Source organism: Miscanthus floridulus, chromosome 14, assembly GCF_019320115.1.
Source record: "Miscanthus floridulus cultivar M001 chromosome 14, ASM1932011v1, whole genome shotgun sequence".
In the NCBI taxonomy this organism is placed as follows: domain Eukaryota; kingdom Viridiplantae; phylum Streptophyta; class Magnoliopsida; order Poales; family Poaceae; genus Miscanthus; species Miscanthus floridulus.
Genome location: NC_089593.1, coordinates 47116808 through 47122789, shown reverse-complemented (window position 1 = coordinate 47122789; position 5982 = coordinate 47116808). Strand labels below are relative to the sequence as shown.

General features: G+C 42.4%; 1 long non-coding RNA gene across 1 annotated transcript; it reads right to left on the bottom strand.

The window, feature by feature from the left end:
- Window positions 1-624: 624 nt before the first annotated feature.
- Window positions 625-4829, bottom strand: LOC136502640 (uncharacterized). The gene is made up of 3 exons (XR_010770647.1): window positions 4594-4829; window positions 4374-4497; window positions 625-1472 (listed from the first exon to the last, which is right to left on the bottom strand). It is a non-coding gene; the product is annotated as an uncharacterized lncRNA (long non-coding RNA).
- Window positions 4830-5982: the final 1153 nt, after the last annotated feature.

Sequence of the window (5982 nt, the reverse complement as noted above, 5' to 3'; positions counted from 1 at the left end):
TGAAATTGTTGTGCTACAAATAGTGTCTTCTAAACATCACTGCTACAGATGAGGCTAAACTTTTGTTCTATAGTACGAATCTAGTAATCTGCCTCTAGAGGTTCATTAACTTTCAAAAATATAGGAGGATGAGTTTTTAGAAAGTCAGCATAGGTATTGTTGACTACTGGACTAGGACGACCCTAAGAAGCTAGTATTTCATCCTGTGCCAAGACTTGAAGAATACGTGCACTGTCTACACTAGCATTCATTAGAGCAGTCACTGCATCATCCAAAGTTGGTTCTAGTGGCGGATTAGTGGTATTGGCATGACTACGGGAGGTACCAGGTTTATTTGTGTTGGTGGCTTTAGAACGGGTCCTCATACTGTAAGGTAAGAGTGATCTTCAGTTACCAGATTTCCATAGACAGGTAGAACAACATAGGGGAGAAGATAGCATGAATAGGATTGGCAACATACTTAACCCAACTATTAGTAAGGGAAAAGAAATTAAAAGATTATTAATGACATGATGCATGAACGATCTTAAGATTACTACAAACCTGCTTACATAACTTTATTGCTTAATTTTACATATTACACAAGCGAGTGACAGCACACTCAGTTTTACAACATAGGGCAATATTAAACATGCTATCCCACTTTTACATAACTAGTTAACTATTGTATCGCTATCCTCATGATACGGCTGCCTAATAAAACCAGATGGAAAAAGAGACAGATTCCAAGACGAAGGTGTTCCATTATCACCTGAGGCCTGAGCGTGAGATAAGCAAACTGGCCTTCCTAACATCTCACATGCCCTAGTCCTAGAGAAATGATGATGATCCTGCCTAGGTGGATGCACAACATGTCCTACTATAGAAGGAAACCTAAGCGACTCCTGAAGTATATGAACTGGTGCTATCCCTAACTCATCTCTGTTTTTATCAGACTCCGGGTGTAGAGCCTCAATACTCCAGTATCTCAGCCTGCACCAAGCCGAGAGCTGAACTGATTCTCTCTCAACTCCTGGCGAGTGCATCGACAAGCCTAATCTAAATCTCTCACTAGCTCCGACTACCTCTAACTTCGGTTGGTGAATGGATGCATAGGATTCAGATAACGGATCCCATTGATAGGACCCATAATCCTCCGAGGAAAGTAGCCAAAAGCATAAGAAGTCTATAGCTCAAGGCACCAAGCCCTAAGCCTTGTTATAGCTTGGTATGCTGCACCTTGAATGGCAGCTTTAGGATAGCTTCCCATTCCTTGGTACTGGAGTGGCTCTTTGGTTTCTCCTTCAACAAGTCGAGGATGCAAAACTGACCTTTGCCACACACTCGTCTAGGCCTAGACCTAGAAGACGAGCATAGACAAAGTACTCTGGCTTATAGGAGAAGTTGGCACGCCACATTACCTCCTGAAGAATGGCTGGGAAACCCTCCGTGCCTTCAGACCGTGTCATAACAATCAACCTTCTGCGAGGCATCTATAGCAAGCAGAGGATGAGTTAGAAGCAACTTTTTGACCAAATAGAGTTGAACTTAATTTTCATAATTCATTTTGAAGTTTTGTTAAGTAGTACTTCAACAATCTTTGTAATGACATGCTCTGATACTAGTTGTGGCCAAACCGCCTAAATTATATGGCCCACATGTGCCTATCATTGTCTTTCAGACTTCTGACGGCTACACATGGGAGTCAGACAACTCTGGTGGTCTGTCAGGTGTCCTCGGGGAACCATGAATCATCCACTTCATCCTTCCGAGTAGGACACATTACAGAAGACATTGCAGCATTACAACAGTTTATACAAATATATTACATCAGAGTAAATGGTAGAAGTCGTACAAACCATAAGTTTACAATTTGTTTCTTAAGTTAATACAAATTATAAGCTTTAGCCAACTAGGTAGTAGGGTAGCATGATAGGTACCACAATAGAATCACATAAAGGAGGTTCACCCTGCCCAAGTGTACACATCAAACTCTTCTACTACTGGCTCTCCTCCTGCAACATGGGTTTAACAAACCCTGAGTACAAAGGTACTCAACAAGACTTAACCGACGAAAAGGAAAGACTCTAAGGATATGCAAGCTTAAGGGGAATCAAGGTAAGTCTATAGCAAGAATCAAGTTTAACTTTTGTAGTAAAGCTTACTAATGTTGATCCTTACTTTCAATGTTTTAGCTCAAGTTAAATAATTATGTCTCTCATTTGTACCTGATGTAGGTCAAGCACTTCTTTAACCATCTCATCTCATGATCATAGGACTAATGTTTCAGGTCTGAACTACGATGCAGGGTAGAGGATCGAGTCTTCTTCTCTAAAAAGCAACAACGATTCGAATCGATTTGGCCCATCTGGGGTTTCCTTACCACACAACATATGTAGGTCTAGGACCGGTCTCGAACCTACATATATCAACCCTCACTTGGATCCTCCAAAACATGAATGGGTCCTAGCGCTACCCAAGAGCACAGTACTCCACCTCCCTACTCCTGCTCCTGGCGGATTCACAGGATGTGTACATGCTACTCTTGCCATCTCTCCACTCCTAGTGCGTGGTTGGCCTTTCACATAATAGAATAGCCGAGGTATTAGGCTTATCGAAGTATTGGCCAGTACTACAAAGTCTCGAAACACATACAAACCTACAATGAACGGTCCTTACTCGACATAGGCGGGGCACTACGTCAATACTCCATTCTTGACACAAGCAAACAGTCTGCACGGTCTCATGTTAAATTCATGATCATCACTTTTAAACCTCAAGACCAACCCTGAGTATAAAACCATTAACTCATTGCTCAACTTTTATCAACTAAGCATGGCTAAGCATCATTAAACTTAGTATAACTAAACAGGGTGACAAGGATGAGTATTGAAAGTCAAGGAAGGCATGCAGCAATTGGTATATCAACCAACTCCTATTTACTTAATTGCACAAAGCATAGACTTATGTGAATAACATTTGTAAAACATAAGGAATGGTTTATGCTCTGGGGCTTGCCTTCAGTGTCGAGGTTCTCAGTCACTTAAGAATAATCATAGATAACAAATCCAATCCACTGATAGAAAACCCTTATCTTGCTCAAATAAAGAATCACCACTCTCATTCACTAAATGTAAATAAAGATGCATGCTTTAGGACGATGATGTACTAAGCATGGATTAATATGACTAAAACAAAGCTAATTAACTTGAATACAACTTTCTTTCGTGGTTAAGTTTGGTTAATTAATCACAAAGCAATATTATTATTATTATTATTAACAAGTTTAATATGAGTACAACAATCAAATAAAGAAATTGCCAGGGAACAGCAAAGGGATTAGTGTTCCAAGGTCCACAATCAAGTCCAAAATCACACCCAAGTCATTTAGGGATTTATAGAAATCATTTTAGTATTTTTATTAAACCATAAAAAGCATTTAAATTAAGTGGACAATTTATTTTCATCAAAACAGAGCCAAACCTTTTGTGAAGGTTTATTTAAGCATATAAAGCATACACAAAAAGTTTCATGATTTTTGGATAATTATTTTAGCCTACAAAAATCATAGAAGTTAATTAAAAGATGTAATTTTGAGACCTAGCAAAAGTACTGCTTTTGGCAAACTGATACTTTTCCTTGACAAAGCATAAGATAACAAGTTTACACAAAAAATTTCATAATTGTATTAGCCTTAATTATTTAATTATGAATTAATCAAATTTTAGCACTTATTAACATTTTTCTGAAAATCGAAAAAGGATGAAAATCCTTTCTTACTCTCTCTCTCACCCGCTCTCACTGACAAGAGGAGCCCGGACCGGGCCGCGTTGACCATGACGCTGGCGGACATTGACTGGCAGGTTCTCACCGACGGCGAGCACGCCAGCGACGCGACCCACTCCGGTGGACTCCTCTCACCCTCACGCATCTCCTGGCAGTGATGATTGAACGAATGGAGCATACCAACGACCACGACGGCGATTTCGGCGGCTTGATGGTACTCCGGTGAGGCGGCAATGGTCGACGGTGACGTCTCTAGCGATAGGGACTACGTCTTTGCGTTCCTCACGACCTCACGAACTCACAGACGGTGATGAAAGATTGGCTAAGGCACGACAGCGACCACACCGGCGGCCATGGCGGCATGGCGGAGCTCTCGCACAGCGAAAACGCTCAACGACGAGTTGCCCAGTGACGTGAAGGTCACCCGCACACTCACCTCGCTGACGCACACTCGTCCAAGGGGTAAGTTGGACGAAGCAAAGTTAGTAGCGCGCGTGCACGCAACCGCGGCGACTTGGCAAAGCAAAGCAGGCCGGCGCAGTGGTGTTCTGGCCACTAGGGCGTGGTAGAACTTAAACAGACAGCAGAGGTTAGCTTCAAGAGCTCACCGCGACTTCGGTGGTCCTACTGGTTGAGACAGAGGTGACACGGAGCTAAGTCGCTGACGTTGCGGATGACAGAGATGGCGTGAACCAGCGACGACGATGACGTTCCAGCGCGTCTGGAGGTCAGCTATCAAAACGAGCAAGCTGATAAGAAATAGGGCATCAAGGCGAAGCTAAAGAACATGATGGATGAAGTGAAAGTGCGCCACAGAGGGCTACCCACGGCGGAGGGGCTCACAGCGGCGCTTCAGTCGTTGTCGGGAAAGAAGATGGCGTGCGGGCAGCTTCGACGGTTAGAGCTGGCCTGAGCAAGAGCAATCGGTACGCAAGGATGTGACGGAGCTGTGGGCGAGAGCAATTGAACTAGGAACGAGCAGTGGTGAAGAAATCGCCGGCGCAGCGAGAGCTCGGCGGCGGCGCTGTAAAGAGAGAAAGGAGAGGTGGTGGCCGACTCGGCGAGATAAGTTCTACGGGGAGACTTCTGGGCATCCACCTCCTACCCGTGACACGTCTGCAGAAGCAACTGCGTGCCACAGCGCGAGGAAGTGGCGAAAACAGTCGGTGGGGCGGCCACCGACGTTGACCAAGCAAGCAGCTCGCGATGACACTGTAGCACCTACCAGCCCTTCTTCCTCCTCCATTTTCTTCCACTTTCATGTAGCAACTTGAAAATCTCCAAATATGAAAGTCGTTCCTCTTGATGTCCTCTAAAACTTTGCTTTAAGCTTTGATATCTAATTCGAACTGGTTAGAGAGATCTAAGCTAAATATCAGAGGAACCTTGAAACTGCATTTCTGAATCTTCAGTTAGGGTTTTGAAATCCAGTTAAGTTAGTTTCTTTGGTGAATTAATTTGTGATTAATTAACAAGCAAACCTTTCAACCAATAGCATCATTGCATAGTACAAACTTTGTACTAACAAATGATACTAGGGTTGCAACAAGTTTATTTGAGAATTTCATTTTAATAAATCCCTCAAATTTGAATTCAAACTAAATCCCAAGACAGCCAAATCTATGGGCTGGAACCCAATTCTGTTTTCAAATTTGGAGCTCAAGTTTTAATGGGTTGGACTTGAATTCATACCCTATACCTAACGCTAGTGTAAAGTACACACTTTACACCTCAAAGTTTATTAGGGCATAAGTTCAACTATTTTTGGTGAAATTCAAAAATAGAAGGTCAGAAATTACCTTAAAAGATTTTGGTTGTAGCACATCACCACACACATGCATTGCATTGCTAACCAATTAACAATGATTTTAGTGGATGCAAAACTTGGTTTGCTACTATGGATGATCAACATGCATGACGATGATATGGTCAAGTTTTACTAATGCTTAACACCAGGGTTGTTACATCCAGGTGAGAATCTATAACTTTTTTCTTAAACCAAGTGGAGCTCTGTTATGATGTTATCGAGTAAAAGCAACAAATTATTTCTGAAAGTAAACTTGTCCTGCAGTACCACTTAGGTAGATTGTTCATTCTTTTGTATATTGCAGAGCCCTTTGTCCTTTGTTTCATTCCTTCTATGGTCACAGGTGTGCCCTATGATCCAAACCATGCTTAATATTTTATACAGCACATTCCACCACGATCATCAGCTAA